This window comes from Amblyomma mixtum, chromosome 3, assembly GCF_055824585.1.
Source record: "Amblyomma mixtum isolate Tamu chromosome 3, ASM5582458v1, whole genome shotgun sequence".
Taxonomy (NCBI): Eukaryota; Metazoa; Arthropoda; class Arachnida; order Ixodida; family Ixodidae; genus Amblyomma; species Amblyomma mixtum.
The window spans coordinates 359,928,127-359,950,159 of NC_143014.1; the positions used below are offsets into that span (position 1 = coordinate 359,928,127).

At 47.6% G+C, this 22,033-nt stretch overlaps 1 pseudogene; it reads left to right on the forward strand.

The window, feature by feature from the left end:
- The first annotated feature begins 4,503 nt into the window (after positions 1 to 4,503).
- Positions 4,504 to 8,680, forward strand: LOC149356507 (uncharacterized; annotated as a pseudogene).
- Positions 8,681 to 22,033: the final 13,353 nt, after the last annotated feature.

The window sequence follows — 22,033 nt, forward strand, 5'->3', positions numbered from 1 at the left end:
TCTAATAAATTAAAAATAACAATCGTTAATAAAAATTTTATTGTGAAAATTTCAAACTATGAGCAGAAAAACACCGCGCTAAAGCCTTTCGCCTCACTGCAATTTAGGCCACCAAAGTGGCCCCCTGAATTTTTTTATTGTTATTTTTTTGGGGATTCTTCTTCTTCCTTACTCTGCTCGCAAGTATTATTCTTTAAGTGTTCCCTGTTCGGAACAATCTACTGTCTTAGGTATGTGCAATTCATTGAGGGCACAACAACAATATATTTTCAGGGACAAAAATAACATGCAAAATGCACGATTTCTTCGAGTATAAGCTCATGGGACGACTTTTTGAGGGGCTATTATTACGTGCACGATGCCACCTTCAGGAACAGGCCGGAATTGGAGTTTGTAACCATAAAAAAAAATTACGTTGTGAGGTGCAAGCCACTCACCGCCTAGAACAGCCAAACTCATAAGTGGCCTGGCAACCCTGACTGTCTCCGCGCGTTCCCTCTCGAAGTGCCGAGTCGGGGAGAGAGCCTTCAGCCGCGAGCGGAGACGCTGCCGTCTGTATTTGAAGCCTTTTGTTTGTAACTGTTCGACGTAGAATAAATGCATCCGTGCTCACATATGGCGCAGTCGACGTCCCGAACCTCGGTGTAGCCCGCCCATTCGAAGCCGCAAGCCACTTCACCGAAAGCCAGAGTCAACGTGTGTCGAGCACCAGCAGCCAAAGCCCAACGCCCGTCTCACCGCCGCCGCCGCCGCCATGCCGCTCATAAACTGGGAGGAAGCCACCGCCTCGGACCTCGCTGGTTTTAGAATGGACTTCTTGCGAGATGAACTATCGCAACGTAATTTGGACAATACTGGTTCCAAGGACGAACTTATTTCTCGCATCCTTGCTGACACTGCCGCAAAACGAGTCCTGCTACCGGAAACAACTGGATCAGTCACCGAGACGCAGCCCGCTCCAACTCAAGGTGACCAGTTTTTCCAGCCTATGCCAGTGTTCAGCGCCGACCCCGTACAGAATATGCAGATTTTGACCGCCTACCTTCAAAATCAACTAGCTTTGTCACTGTCACAAGCCTCTACGAGAGCAGTGCACGTAACAACTTTGCCGGACTTGTCATCAACGCTTCCGACGTTCAGTGGCGACGGAGGGTTATCCGTAACCCGATGGATAGACGATCTCGAGCGCACCCAACAGCTTGCCTCTTGGGAACCCGCTACCCTGCTAGCCATCGCCCTCTCAAAACTTCGTGGCCCAGCCGCTGACTGGAAGGAAATCACTGGCCACCAGCTAAAAACTTGGTCAGAGTGGAAGGAAGCGCTTATAGCGCAGTTCGGCGAGCGACTGTCGCTTATACAGTGGCAGGAACTTGTCGGTGCGCGTGAGCAAAGCCCCGGTGAGAGCCTGGTTACCTATACTCTCGCCAAGCTCAAGATAATTGGAAGGTGCCCACTTTCATTGACTGACAAAGAGCGCATCGAATATTTAATTCAGGGCATCCGTGATGAGCAAGTGGCTACAGCGATCGTCGTTCAACGCCCGAAGACTGTCCAGGATTTCGTCAGCATCGCTTCAGAAGTTGATCGTGCCATGGACCACTCCCGCATGACTAGACTGTCAAAGCCATCCGCGCCAATTTCAAGTCGACAGCCGCATCCTATCACCTCCAGTGCTACAGCTACGACCGAGAGCACTGCAGACATCCGCCAGCCTTCCCGACCTATAAATAGCACCTACCAGCAACCAAACCGTGGAAGGCTGCCGCCCTCAAGAATATCCAACCTGCCACCTGCTAACCAAGAACATCGGTACGAGGCAATCTCTTCCAAGTATGGTGCACCTGCCTACAGACGAGGGCAAGACCTAAGCGAAGCAGTATGTTATAGCTGCAAGAAAAAGGGCCATCTGGCTAGCAACTGCACTGAGAAAGGACAGCCCTCCCGAGACAAGACGCAAACAATCCCTAAAACGCCAACAGCTTGTGTTGGCCGCACTGAGGACCATTTGCTTGGATCCATGCTCAGGTGTGCGGTTATCACTGCTCACGTCAAGGGCCTTGGAGAGATCAATGCCTTCCCAGACAGTGGTTCCAACGTCACTATCCTCGCTGCCAGCCTAGCTGAAAACCTCAGCATAGAGCCGTGGACAAAGCCACCCCTTCTCGTCGTAGGAGGAGCCTCCGTCGCGCCTCAGGGATCTGTCTTCTTGCAAATCAGCGTAGGCCCCCCTCTCTGCAATTGTGGAAGCAGCAGTCCTTCAGAGAAATGCCCTTCCCCTTATTCTGGGAGAGGACTGGTTTTATGCTGCTCAAGCGGAACTTCATTTCAGACCACCACACCTTCCTGTTATCTGCCAGCCCTCTACAAACACTGTCGTGCTGTGCAAAGAGGAACTGTTACCGCGGATGTCCAATGCAGTGATACTTAAAACATCAACTTTGTCTCGCTTTGACCCACCGCATACCACCAGCGAACCCCTACAAGTGGATTTTGAACCAGACGAACACGAGCCCGTGTGGAGCAAGCTCAACAAGGCAGCCCAGTCTCAAACTCAGCCAGCAGACTACAAGAGCCCAGCCCAGCCAGCCTCATGCAGCGTATTTCCTTCTGAGCCATGTTCATCCACGCCCAACAGTTTCCCTGATATCATCATCGGGACCCAACTCAAGCCCGAAGAACAGCCAGCAGTGAAGCAAATAGTGCACCGCCACTCACGTCTCTTCGCTACCAGTCCTGATGACATTGGCCTTTATGAAGGCATCGAGCACGAGATCAACTTACTGCCGGATGCAAAGCCTTATGGACGGCAACCATACCGCTACACAGCCAGTGATCGGAAGTTCCTCGAAACCCAAACAGCATCTCTTCTTCAAAATGACATCATCCGTTCTTCATCTAGACCTTGGGGATTTCCTGCCATTGTCGTGACGCAGAAAGACAAAAAGAGCCGCTTCATCCCGAACTTCTCGAAAGTTGCCGCACCTCTGCAAGCTGTCATCCGAAAGGCTGACTTCGAGTGGACAGTTGAGTGTCAACAAGCCTTTGAAGCCCTTCGTGCCGCACTTACAACAGCACCTATACTGGGACACTTCCACAATGAAACTGCTGTGCCTACAACCTCTACAAAAGATGCCTTGAAACATCTCCACTCAATGTTTTACAGGTTCGGTGCTCCTGACCATTGTTTCTGTGACCATGCCAAGTCATTTGAATCACACCTGTTCGAAAACTTCATGCATATGCATGGTGTGAACATACACTTCGCAGTAGCTTACAGAGCAGCTAGCAACGGACTGGTGGAACGTGCCAATGCCACACTTGTGACCGTCCTCCGAAAACTGTGCAACAATGATCAGTCACTGTGGGTCCCCAAACTCGATGAAGCAGCTTTCGCTGTCAATGTAACCCGCCACAGAAGTACAGGATTTTCGCCATTCGAGCTTCTGTTTGGATTTTTGCCGAAACTCCCATATCAGAAAGTCCGCACAACGCAAGCCGCCGACATTCGTGACAGGCTTATGAACTTGCCAGACCTTCGCAGCGAGGCTGCGAGCAACTCCCAGGAAGCTCAAAGGAACCGCAAGATAATCTACGACCGCACCCACCGCAGCGCCTCATTTGACGTCGGAGACTTTGTCTGGGTGCGAAGACAAGAGCCAGTACTTGGCGGAACTGAAAAGCTCGCGCCAAAGTTCAAGGGACTCTACCAGGTGACACGGAAAAGGACGCCCGTCACCTACGACGTTCGGCGCATAACGAACTCCGCCACATCCTCACCAGATACGCGTACAGTGCACATAAGTCAAATGAAACTGTACCACCCTCCGTACTTTGACCCAGTGCTAGTGGAGCCCACATGCGAAGCCGTGCAACCTATCCCGAGTCCTGATGAAGACAATGCCGAGCAAATGCCACCTATGACCAATGAGCCGGATCAGCCAACTGGTTCAGCGAGTCAGCGACCTCAGCGTCACCGTGCACCACCCAGGCGACTGCTTGACTACGACTTTGCCAAAGTAGACTAATGTTCCTGTCCAAGAGGACTTGGACTTGCAGGCGGGGTGGGATGTGAGGTGCAAGCCACTCACCGCCTAGAACAGCCAAACTCATAAGTGGCCTGGCAACCCTGACTGTCTCCGCGCGTTCCCTCTCGAAGTGCCGAGTCGGGGAGAGAGCCTTCAGCCGCGAGCGGAGACGCTGCCGTCTGTATTTGAAGCCTTTTGTTTGTAACTGTTCGACGTAGAATAAATGCATCCGTGCTCACAACGTTCACTGTTTTACACTACGTTTTGTACCGGAGGCACGTCACTTTAATAGCACCGGGATCGCTTGAGCGCCGCTAAGAATTGGCACTCCTGCATCTTGCGCCAGCGCCACGAAGAAGAGGAGGCAGGACAGCAATTACAATCGCTCGTGCGCATGTGTTCCAGCTTCCTCGTTCAGCAATCGCCGATTCGAACGTGGACACTGCGCTGAGCGTTCATTCTTCCTTGACGAGCAGCCATGCGCAGTACCTCTTTGAAGACCGCTCCGCCTGGTCCTTCCCTCGGAGCGTCTTTTATATCACCGCATTTCGCGACTCCTCCTTGTTGGCGTAGCGGCGCCAAGCGAGGACTGGGCTCCTGCCTTGGGAGCTGCGGCTGTAGCCTGGACTCTGCGAAGGGTCCACCTGAGTTGCCAACGGTCCCCGAGCCTCATCGGGGCCTAGTCGTCTCCGATCGGATCTGCGACAGCAAACGCGGAGAGCAGGGAGGTGGTGCCGGCCGCTGCTACCGAGCTGCACGTCGCTGTCTACAGATGGTGCGTGTCCGGGAGAACGCCCAGCCTAGCAGAGCCGTCAGCCGACCACACATCGACCACCGCAGTGCTTCGGCATCCAAGGCTTCTCCGGTGAGTTCTTGCAAAGAAACCAGAATCAAAAATCTCTCGCTCTCTCGTGATATTTTGGTCACGATCTCATTTTTAGCTTCGTTATTACAATTAGCAGTCACTCAGTAAGTCTGGCCTCCGAGGCACTAGGAATAGCTTAAAGAAGTTAGCAAAATAGAATTTCGTGCAAAGGGGTTCGATGGGTGGTGGTGCAATGCGAGCTGACAAACCTGTTCTAGCAGCATTGTATCAAATTTAATTATTTCATTTTCGCCCTTAGAATAATCGCCTCCAATGTCGCCTCAAAAGTTTTTTTCGCCTTTGCATATTGTGGTTATGCACCGAGTGCTTCTGGTTGGTCCTATATTTTAAAGGCAGCAAAGTGGCTGCGTGGGTGAAGGGTGCAGGCTTGAACTCGCCTTCGCTTTTTCGTTCCCTTGCTGCATAGTATTCTGATGGATGCTCCTAGAGGGGTTGAGAGTGTGGGTGGAGCTTCTGATGGGTGCCAGTGGAGGTGAGAAAGTGCGGGTGCCTGGATGGGTGAAGGCCAGTTACTGGTTGATACATTTCCCGGCAGCGTGGAGGATTCACACGAGCGCGCGTGCTCTCTCTCTCTCTCACACACACACACACACACACACGCACACGCACACGCACGCGCGCGCACACACACACACACACACTCACACTCACACACTCACACACACACACACACACTCACACACTCACACACTCACACACTCTCTCACACACACACACACACACACACACACAAAAGAGCGCCTGAGCAAGCGTTGCCCATTAAAACTTCCTTCCTGAAGGCAACTACAGTCCTTATGTTTAGAGGAATGTGGGCTGATGTTCACAGCTTTCTTGCTTTAGAAATGACTGTCGCTCGCTTTACACGACGTTCAGCAGTTGGTGGCGCATATCTTGCTGCCACGGCAAGCCCCCAGGCCCATCGGGGGCAACTCTTCTCTTTTAAGGAATTCAGTTTTTAGAGCCCGTACCGTTGTGGTGCTTTGGCGCTGGAGTTTTGGAATTTGCGCGCTTTTAAAAGCGACAGCTCTAAGGGTCCCGTTTTGCAGAAAGCCCAGTGAAAAATCCGCATTGGTCCAAAATTCCCCTACGTCACGCGTGGTTCCACGGATTTTATATTCCTTTAAAGATTAGAAAACTGGTGATTACAAAGAGGCGACCCACCATTAGAGTATAAAATGCCATTAGCATATGGAATTGTGCTGTGCGATGTCAGTGCAGATTAAAGAACCCCAGGTGGTCGAAATTTCCGGAGCCCTTCACTACGGTGTCCTTCATAGCCAGAGTTTTGGTGGACGTTAAACGCCATAAACCAAACCAAAGAAAAGGAGTTGCGCTAAAAGAAAATTAAGGTAATTAGTCAATAACTGAACCCCTAACATTTCGAATTTGCCAATGCGGCAAACTCCTAGGCCCATCGGGGCAGCTATTGTACTTCCATTGATTGTTACTTTAGAGCACGTACAGCAGCTCTGCTTAGGTGTGGCAGTTTTGTTAAGAGGGCTTTTATCTAACTCCATTAAAAACAGTGTGTCTCAAAGTGTTCCTTGTTGCAAAAACTCCACCTATTTGTTTCTTTAAGGATTTACTCCTTTCCTGAAGCCAGAACTTAAAAGCCAGCGAATCGTTCTTAACTATCGCACTGCTCAAACAACACCGAAAAATCGATCAGAACTATAGATTAGATTAAGGCAATCTCAGAGTTTGTTTTCACTCTTGTGTAGTACGCACGTTCTTCCAGAAAACCGCGGTTAATTTTCCCTGGTATGTCCCGTATTTTTTGGTGAAATAGTTTTTTAGAGTGCTTCTGTGAAGGTGCCTTAGCGTCTTGAAATTATGAACCTCTCATGTGTGGTGTTGCTCAGAGGCATCGTTAGCACTTAGTTCGTTTATTACTTCACATGAGAGCTGGGTGCGTGGACAGCAATAAGTTGTGATAGGCTGGAAGTATGCACGGTTATGATGAGGCAGCATGAACGACGAGCGCCAGACAGTTGGGAAGGCCCTTCCAGTCAAGAGCTGTGCGCGCGAACAACGACTCGTGAAACGTAGTTGTGTGGACACGTGGCGGAAGGACGCTGTTAGCACAAGGTTATCAGTCTTCCTCCTGTAAGTCAGAAGTCACGCTCAGCGCTGTGGTGTTGCGTCTCCCCTTGCTCCGTGTCTTAAAGTTGCGTAGTGTTGTATTCTTAGCAGTCATGAACTGCCAACTTGCCCGATTAGCCACGCTCGCAGAAAGTACACGTTTTGGTATTGGGAACCAAAATCTCTGATGGACACGGAACTGCCAGTGCAACTAATGTTACGACGTTTCGACCGTTAAAGGCTAGCCTGGAGCACGGAGGATCCAGGTCAACCTACTCGAAATTGCGGGGCGATTCGGGGGCCAGTCTTTTTAACCGTGAATTTCTGCATGTGTGCGTAGTCTGTGCAGCAATACTTCCATATCCGCGAGACAACTCCTGCACTCCTATTTGTGCCCATCAACGAACGCTCTGATCGTCTCTCTCGGAGTGCTTGTGGGAAGAGCATGCGGCACATTTTTGGAGATCCATATCTTCCTGTGTTCAGCTTAATGTGATGCTGGATGCCGCCGACATGCATACCGATGAATAACCGATGAGGGGGCTAGTGGTAAAGCAGGAGTGAGTTGTGGACACCATAGAGAAAAATCACTGAGGTGCCGTTGACGTTTGAACGGGTGGAAAAATATAGGCAGCGCTGTTCATGCCGTTAGAGAACAGGACTAGGAATGTGTGGAGCAGAACAAAATCGGAAGTACCAATGAAAAGTAGCAGAAAACAGTTTACAGCGCCTACCACTCTGACATCCTAAATTTTGGGCATGGACTCCTTGACATGGCCAAGAAATATTGCCGAAGAGGAGTACTTTCCAATAATTATCTGGAAGAAAAAAAGATGACTGTTAAAATTAATCAGTCATAATCGGAGAACCAATAAGTTAAGCAACCACCCATGAGAGTTCAACTCCAAAGGATGTAAAAAGCGACGGCTCCCAGTGGAGAACAGTGATTTAAAATTCATGATGAAACTCATTTGCGATATAGTGGCAGCATTAATTTTTTGTTCCTGGTGCCGGATTTACAACAAAAATCTGATCAGTTAGGGTAGGTTCTCCTGATTCTTGTTTCGAGTGTGGTAAACCTAGGCACTCCGCTGCACGTGCTACGGCCAAGGCCACAGATTAGTACCGCCCTTTTTTCTACGCCCACATTAAGGTGTCGTGCGCGCCCGAATCCGCCTAGTGCGGTTAAGGATTGTGTACCAGTTTTAATCGTTATTCTTGCCTCTAAATTTCAGTGTTAATATTTAGTTTATCGGGATATTGCTCACAAATGAAAATGTGATTGTATACCTCCTTTTCTTTCGGTGGGTAATTTGTGACTAATCTGTTCTTGGCACAAGAGTGTTGGGTAACCCGACACTGCATTGCATTTCTCTTCGGAAATCCCTTCGTGGACGTCGTTTATGAATCTGTCTGATGCAGCCAACGGCCCAGGCTGGGCTTCCCGGCATACGTGGACAGCGTCGTCTGTGTTGTGCGTCCCGCGTATTCCCCTATGCGGAAGGCGTTCTCAGCAGGGCCGTGCACCGCCTCTCTCACCACCACCACCACTGCCAATGTGCTGGCAGTGCTTCTGCGGGCACAGCGCAGTGGAGAGGTCCCGCGGGACTCCGCGCACGGTGATCTCGGCTGCTTTTCCCCGCCAGCCTGCGTGAGTGGCATTCTGCGGGCGCCTGTACACTTCTGATAATGAGCTTAAACTTACTGTCCCGAAATTGCGAAAGGGAACACCTAACAACTGTTTCACTACTTGGCATTCTGGCGGCCCACGAGAGTCAGTCGCTTCCTAACATTTTGCTAACAGTTCCTGGAGCGCGAAACGCTTTTGCTACATTGCACCTAAGATTTCACTGGGCGGCTCCACGGATACGTAGTGTTCCGGTGTTTCGTGTATCCTATTAGTATTCTCTTTGATTGAATAGCCGACGACCAAGATTCCGAGTTCCTTCTGTCTGGCTGCAGGAGCTGTAGTACATTTGGCACAGTAGTACGTAATTTAGCAAATATGTTAACCACCTTCAGGACCGTGTTTTAATTAACATTTTTAGAAGTAGGCACTAGTAACCCAACTCAACTATATTTGAACCTCTAGGTCTTGGAGGACGCGGTTTACTTGCTTGCATGTCGCCAGTAGCTGTTTGTATTTCGTCCTGCTTGTCGCTTTCTGGCGAGCGCTCCTCGCATTTGTTCACAGCGGCCCCTTTAGTACCACTGGCTGGAAAATTTTTCAGAAGCTATGCGGGAAAGCGGCAGAGCAAGTATGAAGCAGGTATTTCCTTCTCGCACGTAATGAAGTGCGAAAAGCATGAACCGTGTGGAACACATTTTTGTCCTATCCTGGGTTACATAACGTCTTATGATCTCAGCTATGCGGCATAGTGTTTACATTCATTCCCGAGTCACATGTGTCCCTGCAATGGCCTGAAGAGGGAGGGGGGGGGGGGTATGGTAGTGCGTTGTATGCGCCAAGCTATGCAGTATGGCGTTTACATTTATTCCAGAGTCACGTGTGCCCCTTCCAGAGTCACGTGGGGGGGTGGGAGGGGGGTTATGGTAGTGCATTGTATGTTCCGAGCTATGCAGTATGGCGTTTACATTTACTCCAGAGTCACGTGTGCCCATTTAAAGGCCTATAGAGGGGGGAGGGTACATGGTAGTGCTTTGTTTAACTACGCGAACAGTGTGTAAACGCCCAGAATATCAACGCTTGCGCTACATTTCGAAAATAAATTTATTATGACGGATGGAATTAACGTTGATATATCGCCAAGGCGCCGTTCGATTTTGAGGGCTGAGAAAATCCTCCACGTTTGCTGCATCGGTATGAAGGGACCACACCTTTTTGTCGTGTCGTCCTCACAGACACCGTTTTCTAGCATTTTGGTGAGGGGGTCTGCAGTCAACAGTTGACATCAACTCAGAGTGAATGGTGCCCAGATTATAAAGTGAAGGTAAACGAGCTTCGGGACCAAAGGGATCGGGTATTTCGCATTCTGGTTACTCGCGAAGCGGAGTAAAAATGCGATTGGCAGTGAGTATGTGGACTGTCTCTGAGGCTTACTCCGAGGCCTGGCTTTTGTAAAAAAATAAAATATGGGCTTTTTTCCCCTCTTAGCAGCAAAATTTACTTACAATGCAAGCAGAGTGTTGAATCGATTGAAAATGGTCGCATCCTCTGTGCCTTTAATTCTCAATACTGAATTAGGCGATGCGTATTTTGGTGCAGTGCTCGTTGTGTTGCACATAAAAAGCCTGTTGATATGTGAGAACAGGATAGTTATAGCCGACAAATAGCAGTCAGGATAATTACAACTGGCCAAATAGGGGTGTTGTTTGGGTGCTTTTTGATTGGCACTTTGCGCGCTCAGGTTAGGCGCTTAGCAGAAATATAAAAAGCGGAAAAAAAATGACGACAATCTCATATTACGGTCCGCTCGTTCCACTGGCTCACGCACACCAATGAACACCATAGGTGGTGTTATAATGAACTATCGCGTCACATTGGGTGAGTGCAAAGAAATTTCCGCGAAAACTTAAATCACCGCATTGGCATATATCAACGTTATTACGTTTTTCAAGAGTACACAATTTTGAATATTCCTTCTCTTACCGCTTTAGAGTTACTTATCAAGCTGGCAGATTTATCAACACCTCACACTCTGCGATACAGACAATAATCCAAACTATTCGCAAGCCTGTGCGAATCATAAATCCAGTAGAAGGAAGAAACGGTGGATTCTTGAGTCAGAAACCGCGGCGATCACATTCAGTCTACAACTCCGCCCTGAGAAGTATTAACCACCCACTGGAAACGTTTGAACTCTATGATGTTTAAGGTGCTCGTGTCGCAAAAAAATGCCGCGTCGCCGTCGGCGTGGCCGGCGTCGCCAAAGAGAAGCAACCAAGGAGGCAGATGACTTATCTAGGTTACGCAACGCTACCTTGGAACGCCATACATTCGGCCCACCGGATTGGGAGAAATCTGCGCACCATGGTCGGCGGGAGTTTAATGCTCGGTCTCGAGAGGTTGCTCGGGAAGCACAACCACAAGGCAGCACCTGCCATCTTAAGGCAGTGGCGCCAGGTGTGGTGTGAGGACTCCTGGTGATCTATCAATGTTAAGCAGAGGATGACAAATTCGGCATATATGGGCCTTAGCCCATTAAAGCTACCGCGTCACACCCTTAAGGCGGAGCCGTTGTGTCCCCTACAATTTTATGCAGCTTAATTCTGTCACACTACTGAATGCAATTTTTGTTTATCAATTTAAACACTACCAGCCGCAAGGGGCTGCATGCATTGCATGCGCCGAAACAGGCAGTCTTGATGGTCAGTGGTGCGCAGAAAAGCGAAATTGGCGCTCTACTATTCATCAAGAACTTCAAACATGAAGACATAGATCAAAGACCCGCTGTAATTATATCAGTCAGAGTTAATTTGTTGTTTACGGATGATTCGTACAATACCTCCGGTAGTGACATTCTTGAAGTCCGGAAGTAAGCTTCATCGTTTGCAAACTACCGTGCTTTTCATAAAGTAAAATGGAGTACGTATCTAGGCGGGAAGCCGAGCAGTCTTCACCAAGTAACCGGGGAATTTATCTGCGGCATGATGAGAGCTTGTAGTTGTTGGATAGACTGTAGTTGTGGGATAGACGGAAGACTTCACGAACGTCTGTGTCATGTGACATTCTTTGTTTTCGAATGCTTTCGTTTCCACTTGTCGCTCAATTTTTATCGTTACAGCGCAAAAGGCAAGGACGAGATGAGTGCACAGACACGTAGGTGTATCGTATCGTAGGCGCGGTTTGAGCTTTATCGGATTTAGCCTCCCAGTGCGACTTAGGCTATGAGAGACACCATAGTGCAGGGCTGCAGATATTTTCGACCCCCTGGTATTCTTTAACATGCACTGATATCCCATGGTACATGGGCCTGTAGCAGTTCGCCTCCATCGAAAGCGAGCGCCGCGGCCAGGATTGAGCACGCGTCATTCGGGTTAGCAGCTGAGCACCATAGCCACTGACCCCGCACGACAACGGGAGGCGCATTTTAGAATGTGCATAAATGTGCTTCCACCATTCATCGCTGTACTATCACTGGAGGCCAGAAACATGTTAACCAAGGAGCTACAGACGTGAAACAACTGAAAGTCTTAAATTCACATTCCAAGAAAGAAATTTTGCAGTGCTTGTTACCCATATGATTTCGTCTCATGCAGTTCTCTGTTTTTTTTTTTACGCAGGTCGCTCCGGATTCCGGGCCACCGAGTACCGCCTATATGGTGAAGGCGGTACTTTGGAGTACTTAGTTTTCGCAAGCTTTCATTTTCTGTTGAAAATAGCATGTTTTAATTGAAAATCTACTTTATTAAAAGTTACATATCTGTCTATGGGATGTCTCAAGGCTTTTAAAAGGTAACATAGCGGCATTTTGTGAACATATAGAAAACATGTTTGAATTGCAATGAGCTCACGCATTTATTCGCTTTCTTTCTTTCAAGCAAGCAGCAAAATAGTTTTATGCGCTGGTAATTGAGAAAAGTAAGCTCAATTACCTCAGTGAAATTAGGTATTACTAAATTATCTTGGCGGTATAAACCAAAATGCCGATTTGATAGTCGCTCTACGGGAGATCGCCACATCCTCTTGTGGAAATATAAGTTTGTACAGTATTGAAATTTCGTAACTATAGCATTACTATTTGTACAGTGCTTTGGGTAACGCCAACTAGCTACTCTTATACTGCCTTCAGAGTCATTTGGAAAAACGAAACAGTCTTAAAACAAGAAGACGACAGCAGACAAGGAAAAACGGCAGTTTTCAGGAGCCTTCTTTAAAGTGCAGAAGCAGTTGAGTGCTATTTATCATGGGCCACTCGGCTGCAAAGAGCTTTAATGTCACACTTAACATTGAGAATTCAGGCTTTCTGCTGCTCGCTGGTGATCGATTCAGGCCGGCGGGTCTCGCTACAAGGAGTGCTGTGCCGTTTGGACAGTGCTGCGTGACGTTATCGCTTAGCATGAGGGCTTTAACAAGTGATTAAGAAGACTGCTTTGTAGCAGGTCCACGTCGGCGCTGTGGTCAACGCGCGCCACTGGTTTCCTCCGGCGGTGACATCACAAAAGGAGGGCAGCCACACATGTCACTATAGGATGAGGGTATTAACTATACCACCCACATGTCTATGCAGCAAAGTCATTGAATGCGCGAGGCATCTGCACCAAATTCAATGTTGCACGACTCTTGTGCACCGTCTAGAAGAGCGCAAGTCCGCACAACTCTCGACCATCAACAACAGGTTGAAGAGACTCTAGCGCCGTATAAAGATACGCCTTTGGCTACGACCTAAGAGTATATACAACACACTCATGAGCGGCTTCCGGCTACACAAGCCTTCGGGTGCGTTAGGGGAACATTTCTCTCTGCTATTGCAGGCAGAAGGCCGCAATAGAAAAAACCTGGCAAATTTGGATGGCCAAAAGTCAGTTAGTGCTCTTGAAGACGATCGAGCGTATGCGGCATACGAAGAACACATTCTCGTGGTCCTCCCCGCCTGCCCTCCGTTTCCGTCTTTGTTTTTAAAGCGAAATATTCACTACGGGATCTCTGGCGTCAATCTCAGACCGTATATATTTGACCTTCAGCTGAGTTAGAGGTCAAACCAAGGAAAAGGGAGAAAGAAATTGAATGAGTATCCATAACTGGAAGTCGTACGAGCAGCTGCGCGAACAGATCTCCTTTAAGGGCCACTCAGCGAGACCACTAAGCTATTGCCGCATGCCAACACGCCTCGTGTTAAGCTGCACCACACACTCGCGGTCTGCATTGGAGAGCGTCGTCTTCTTCAACTTCCATTTGCTCCGTACCGCGGCACTGCCTGCTCACCGTCGTCTTCTACATAGCACAAATCCGTTTTTCGCTCCTATTCGAACGCAGTAAACATTACCTCTAGTTTTTCTTTCTTGAGTCCTATATGCTCGACAGGCTTTCAGGCTTGCTTTATTAAGCCTCAATTTTTTTTTTGCGTAGCTGAGATTTTTTGGCGAAACGGTCGCCTACGAAAAGGTGGCCTCCGTTATAATGAAATGAATTAACAATACTTGAAATAAGCCACTAGAATTACGGTCGCTTTGCCTTATCTGCGCACTAAAGCATTGCCAATGTCAGTTAAGAGTCGAAAAAATGCCGTCCAAACCGGCGAAGGGTTCCTCGATGTGTTTTTGAAAACAGGCTTTACATTCGTTCGCCTTTTAATACCTTTGAAATTTTGGATCAACGAAAATATGCTTTCAAGAAGCCGTCGCGGTTCTCTCCACGTACGGAGAAAGAAGGCAGTTTACATCGTTGATGAAGACGTGAACTTGCGTGCAGCAGCAAGGGTTCTTACGGATCTTAAAGGCGCTAAGACGTGTGTCGAAAAGCAGCGACGGCCTCTGAGTGCAGTATCGAGTTGTGTAAGGCAAAAGACGTCTTGTTTGCTGCAAGCTTTATTAATCAGTGTGTAAAAATTGACAAAATTTCTCGAATGAATTCATCGATACCAACACGGGCAGCGCGCTGCGGCCGCAAGGGACCTCCTCAAGCGCCATGGGTGGTCGGGTAAGTTCCGCCGCGCACCCTGCGCAAAAGTATGAGCGGTGTTTCATGCTATGAAGTCGAGATATTGGAGGGGGAGGCGGGAGCTTGGGGAAGACAGTTGAATGAACTCTAGTTGAATCAAAGACATTGCATGAGGATATTCATCCAAGGAAAAGGTGGGATCCGTCGCTAGCCATCGACGGAAAACGCAATAACCATTCGTTCAGGAGCTAGCAGCCCGAATATGCCGCACGCCAAAGGGAGGTATCTTAAACCACCCTTGTTCTCGGCACACAAGCATCCGATGTCATTTAAATATTAAAACAAAAATTTCATTGCATGTTTCTGTTGCCTAAGGAAAACACCGTTCTTTGTTAGAGGCACTGGGGAGAGCTTTTCCATGCCATTTTCATAGTGCGCACGCTCGTCAGCATACGCAGGACACTCAAGCAAGATATGCTGCACAGTTTCGATCGAGCCGCAGCGGAAAGAATCCACTGCGTCGCGAGAGACTGCGTACTACTTGTACACGCGGCTCCCCGGTTATGCTGGCCTACTGCAGATTTTTACTCTACGCTGCCACAATTGGAAAGGATATGGCTGCGTCCAGCTGGTGTTCCTTAGCACAAGAGGCACCTTCAGCGAACGTACTCTATATGTCATGGTTCGCGCCAGTGTCGTTGAACACGCAACACCTGTGCGGTTGTAGGAAACGGATAAGCAGTTTATCTCTTGCAGCGATAGGCTGCATATCTAGAACCCGCAACCGTACAGCTCTTGTGTGTTGAATGTACGGCCTTTGTTAACGGCGTTCCCCCCCCCCCCCCCCCCCCTTTCTGAGGCTCTACAAAAAACCAAGCCTTCACTATTGGCTAAAAATTCACCTCCATTGTCTCCGATCGAGACGATAGTGTTCATGGCGCTTCTGGATTTTATCAATTAACAAAGCGTACCTGGAATGGGCTGATGAGCAAACACACAAGTCGCCGTCAACGAAAGCGACGGCAAGAAACGCCAGTGAAGGGAGAGGCTCGCGGACAAAGAGGTAACGAATATTGGCACATTGATGAGCTCATGAGAAATAAAAAAAATATAACGACAGCTTTTTTTTATAACAGTGGAAATGGCATCATGAAGCGTTCCTCTTGTATACCCCATCTATTTCGAATCTTTTCACGATTTGACATACTAACTTCTGAAGACAATTAGACAACACAGCACTGTTACCAAAGACTAGCTTACCAGACGGCCACAGTAAGCAAGAAGCTCATATATTGGCCTGGAAACTCTGGTGACATTAGTGGAGTAGAAAACAGAGGTACATAGCGCGTCCTTCTACTTTCAAGCGCATCATTTGTTCATTCTTTTCTGCGGGAATGCTAACAAAGCGAAAAAAAGATCAATCATTCAAGCGCCGCTCACTTGTGACACAGAAGAGCGCTGCCGTCTTATAAAAGCAGTGGAAGCAGGTATGAATCGGCAAATAACCATGGAAGAACCCAGGGGCGCTTTCGTGTGACTGCGATAAAGCTTAGCAGGACTGAACCTCTAGCACTGCCCCTTGCTGGATAACACAGTTACAAAGAGAAGTTATCCTGTATTGATCGATCACGGCATTCAAGTACAAAGTCCGCACTTAAAATGGTGCTTCTGAAGTAGGGTAAGGCCAAAGCATACAATACAGTGTCGCCACAATCGCCAAATTTCGAAGGTAAACTACGGTGCCTCGACATAGTTCCTTGGTACCGGATCCTGGAGGCTAGGTCATACTGACATGTACTTCGAAATGGTGCTCACGAAATCCTTTTAGTGTAGACGCCACGAGTTTCAGTCGAGTGACATCAAAATTACTAACTTCTTTATCATCAATTAATGCATCTTCCGTTGCAAGGTTAAAAGTGAACGTATTCATGAAAAAACAAAAGCAGCTCTAGCGTTGGGCAGAGAGTCCACTTAAGCAACGATTCAGGATCTTGCGAGCGAGAAAAAAAAAAGCAGCGCAAACTTTGTGTCCCTCGCTCCGCAGCCACTGAAGGAAAGCGCAACCAGCGTGAACCGGAAAGTCTGAAGAGTTGAGCTACGAGCGCTTGTTTCATGTATATATCTAATAACAGTCGAAACGCTAATATTCCAAAAGCATTAAAGATATATTCTTGTTACTTTGCAATGCTTAAAAGAAATACCACGCTCAGATACAATTTTGATGGCAATGAACTGCAAGGTTCTTAAAAAAGCAACATGCTTTTACTAAAAATATTACCAGTTGCCCTTTCAAGCCTCCTGTCCTTTCCATGAAGATGGTATATATAATATTAGCTTCAGCTTGCAGACCTTCCTGCCACGGTACCAGTTACAGCGCTTAACAGCTCAAAAGTTTTCGTTTTCACGGAGGTCCAGTCTAAGGGATTGAACTTTGGTCGCTGTAATATTCCCCCTCTTCTGCCTGATTCGATGCCTGCTTTCTGGTTCAAACTACTGTCTATTAGCGTTCCGCTGCGGAAGGTGACTGTTATGACTGGATTCTGTGCGCTTCATTTGAAAAATGGCACCATTATGGCGTGGTCTGCACATTCTGCCGAAGCTGGTTCACCTGGGAGAGCGAGAATACTGGCCTGCATTGAAATACTATGATCTACGAGATTGATCACTTCGCGGTGCGAACGTTGCAAACAGGTAAAAACATTTCCCAACCCGTGCTAAAAGAACACGCTCTCGAGACCATACATTTCGCACCTCTTCCAGCAAAAATGAACTCCCATACTCCCTTCACACCGGTCTTATGCGCCCCAGATGCCACCATATTTTCTACGTTTGGTTACAATGGGAGTCACTCTGCTATTTTACATACACCTTATTGCACCGGCGCCTGCGAAAGAACGCTCACACTAGCAGATGCGAAAGGCCAGAGTAGCATCCAGGCTGACAGCCCCGTCCCTGAGCCAGCCAGCTGCTGTCAGACGCTCTCCAGGCCGCACCCGCCTCGGCATCTTGGTGGGCACAGCAATACGGTCACCCCATACCAGCTCCGCATTTATCTTTTTCACGCAGCCCGACTTGCGTAGAGTGTAATTGCGATGCATCCCACCACTAACGACAGGAGGGGACGCTTACGTGGATGGCTGCGCGACGCGCGTTGAGAGAATGTGTAGCACATTTCAGGACGTAAAGAGCAGCAGTCAATACTTTTAGTGCCATAAGTGCACCGGCATGACGGGGCAAGCCGCAGTGGGTAGTTTCGCACTCTTTTGTTTCCTTCTTATTTTATCACGTGCGCCAAAGCATGGCGATATTAATCTTTTGACTATGTTGCCTCGAAGGAGTTGCCATCAATGTAGCTTGTATCAAAGCTTCGAACTTATACCCAGTAACAGACCAGAGAGACGCTCAGATGCCCTGGCGGGTGCGTGAAGAAAACAAGAATGACGCAATTGAAACGTGGGGTAAGTTAAAGCAACGGTCACGATCTGAAGGCCTCTTTATCTGAATCAGGACTGAGTCTTGTCGTGAAACTTGCCTGGAGCTGGATGCACTATTTCGTGACAGCCGCCTTGCTTTTAAATATGCCTATACGCTAAATTTGACTCTCGCAGGGAAGGCTTAGTTCGTACTCTATATAACTTCGTAGACTGCAGTGGTACACAATCGTTTCCTTGAAGATACAAGACGAACATCTCGAATCTGATACTAATCGGCTTCAGACCTTCAGACCTTCGGCTTCAGACAAACCGCATTCAGAAAGGTGTTTTTGATGCCATTCGGTAGAGTTAATGGTATTTAAAATGAAATGTAAAATTTAACGCTGTCATAGATCATAGCTGCATCTCACGTTCGAAGCTAGACGCCCCTGCCCGCCAATCTTCTATCGTTGGATGTGTTTCCCTTTGTTGCTCTGGATTTTCCTTGCACTCTCCCATCATATAGTAAAGGGAGAACATCCTTCCACAGAATGTACTGTGAGGTGTATGTATTGTGGGTGCATATAAGCTGGTCTAGCTGGACTTAGGTATGGGTTAAATTGTTGGCATCTTAATTTATTTCTTGTTCCCTGGTGCGGCTGAAATGCGGTGGAGCGCATTGTTTTCTAGTTAATCTGTGATGCTAGGGAATGTCCCTGTAACCAACCACTGGATCCAGTGTGGTATCCTCGGAGCTCAGGCATGCCTGGTAGAGTAATATGCTGGCTGTGGCGTGAGCGGCTTTGTTCCCTCCGTCTGAGCACTTACTGGGGTCCATATGATGGTCGAGATCGTTTCTGTATCCTACATTGTTGGTAAGATATCTGTACCTAATTTACTTTGCAAACAAGTACGAAAGTAAGCTTTTATTAATGATAAGTACACAGTTGGACGCTACGCGTTATCGCTTCATCACACAGGAAGTGTAAAGCCTGCACGATCAGAAAAAAATTTATACTCCCGAAACGATACGTTGGACGCTCTGCAGTGATATCTGTGGGAACTCCTTTTGGCACCGCGGAAACTGTGGCGAGAAACTAGTTTTTACTCATACCACACTACCCTTCATTCCGGTGCTCTGTAGCGTGACGAAGACTGCCTGCTACTTGCGCACGCGGCTCTCCTGTCCTGGTGGAGTACTGAAGGTGTGTCCACAACACCACTGTAATTGGAATGGATATGGCTGCGTCCAGCTAATGCTCCTTAGCAGGACAGGCACATTCACTGTATGTACTCTATATCTCATTGTTTGCGCCATTGTTGTTCACGTGGTGAACGCATAGACGGCACTCGCTGAGAACTTTCTATCACAGTGTAGCCAAAGCAACGAAGCCGGAACATGTTACGTCCTCACTCCCTAGAAAGTGAAATACACCCGGTTTCAATTATTGTTACCTCTTCAGGCGAACTGTGATCGTGATAATCCTTACCTACTACGCATGCCTAATTAATTGGAAATTATTGAACATGAGACTCACACCAAAAGTATATTTTCTTTGAATAGACAGGATTTTAGGAGCTTCTGCACGTGCCGGGTTTCGGAGAGGCCTGGCCCTGGTAAGGAAGATGGCATTTAGCCTCCACCCTAGATTGTCAGGAAGAAGAAAATATTTCATGAAGCGAAAAAAAAATGTGAGACAAGTGAGACAGATGAGGTGAGAGGTGTGAGACACAATGCCCCCCTCCATTGTCAGCGGAGTCGTACGCAGGAGTAACGACAAATAGGTGACAGAGGAAACAGGCGCCTCTACTTTGAGTACCTGATCGGAGGTCTTCGCCGTGGAACCGCCTATCGATGTGTAAAGAGAAGTTTTCTTTTTTAGTGCTCTCTCTCGCTGTGAGGACTCCTAATCTATAACGACCGAGGGTTAGCGGACCGCTTCGGTTCGAAGCCAGAGCAGCGAAACCGTAATCGAAGCACGCATTCTGCAGCGAAGCCTGTTTCAAGTCCTAACAGAGAGGCCTGCGTAAACTTTCGGTCCTTTGCGACGATTATGTTTAAGCTGTAAATTTTGCTATTTTTGTATTCAGTTACTTTTAGACTGCAGTCATCAAAATGCCATAATAAATAATTTCACCTCCTAACCGCTAACACACAAAAGCGGTAGATCGGACGGATTTATTCGAGTTTCATCCCTTTGCGGTGAGCAGAAAGAGCGTGATGTTGCCATCATGTTCGTTCCAGGGCGTGGCAACCATTGTGCTCATTTCGATACAATTTTTGACCTAGAAATCCATCCCCGTAATTGAAGCTGGGCGTGCTTAGCACAAAGTGTGTATGTCCAGGCATGACGAGCTGCGACCGGAGATACGGTCGCACATAAAGGCACAAGGGTTTCATAATTTGATATTCAATCCACAATTGCAAACCTGATAATTAGCCTTCGCCGTATTAAAAAACGCGCATTTTGTGATACTCAGCAAGAATTAAGACCGAAAATTGACGGCATGATGCTCACATTGATCACAAAATATGACCAAGCCTACTCGACGTGGTTCATCTAAGGAAGTGTGCAAAAGGTCAGAAAAATTCACTTCATTTATCCGTGCATCGTTTTTACAAACACGTAATTTCAGGTGTTTTTTTCTCAGGCGACTATTCAGCACGCGAAGTTTGTGTCAGCTCTGCGGACATTCTGTTCGAAACATCTCAATTACACCTTCGAAAATGCATTTTGCGCTTTTCAGGTTTCGTGGATAAGTTACTACGGGGTCTGGGACACATAGTGTTTCCATTCGTAGCCGATGTAGTAAACTTAAACCATGCCTTTGAGGTAACCCACAACACCCGCTGGCAGTGCTCATGCCTTTAGGTTAAAGAGTTGTGACGTTGAAGGGGTTCGAATGTGAACTTACGCGAACGGAAATGACTTTGCCTTGGTACTGGTAGTTTAACAAGAAGCGGACATCGTTAGCTACCACATATAAATCTCACACCACACGATATTTATGGCAAGATGGCACAAAGCTTGATATCAAGTCATTCATGGGCATCACCGTCTATTATTGGAAGTGGCACGTGTTTCAAAAGCATACCAGACCATGGGCCTTGCTAAGCTGCTTTACGGTGAAGCTTGAACAGCAGCGCTGACATTTCAAAGCCTGAAATCCTGAAAGGAGGAGGAGAAAAATCATTTCCACCTGCAGAGATTGGAAGCGCTGGCATTGCCGCATTGTGAGACGCAGGTGGAATACCGGCGCCTGAGAGCTTTCGAAAATGACTCTGGGTTTTGGCCCATACTTCAATCGATGCTGTTTTAAAAACAAATAAGTAAAACAGCAATATAGAAGAGCATGTTTTTATCACGGTTAAATATACTTGATAGGCCTGCCTGTACCGAATTAAATTGGGGTACTAGTCTAAGAATTTTCGCTGCAGTGCGGTAAAAACAGGGAACGCATCGAGAACGCGATATGCTAAGCAGGAAAGGGAGACAACAAAGGTCCACCCCATATCCAAGCACTATTATCCCAATTCGGCAATATGAACACGGTCGGCGGCAAATGTGGCGAGTGCGTTGGTTAGGTCAAGCTAATAGTGTGTTGCCACAATGTATTCATTATAATGGTAACCTGTCAAGCTTGAGCTTGAATTTAAGGTAGGTTGTATCCTGAAGTCAGATGGAAAGGACGTAGCCTCTGTCTGTCCAATTCACTCCTTTGACAGAGAAAGCACCGTGGAAAACAAAGCTTTCCACAGAACAGTTTTTTAAGCAGAAGGTTTTTTTATTGTTCAACAATCTTTCTTCAATCGAGATAGGCCAGGTTCAAGCTCAACCAAAGGAGAGAAAGAAGGAAAATTGGCAGCAGTATGCAAAACTATAAGTTCGCACGGGTAGAAACACAACACTAACAGCAGACACAACAAAAAGCTATAGAACAAGTTTTCTTTTTGAGGTACTGACCTGACGCCTGCTCACGAAAAAAAGAGATGTGTCAATACAACGGGATAACTGCTCCCCGTCACAATAAATCCCCATTTTGAAATCAAGAGTTCGTTATTATG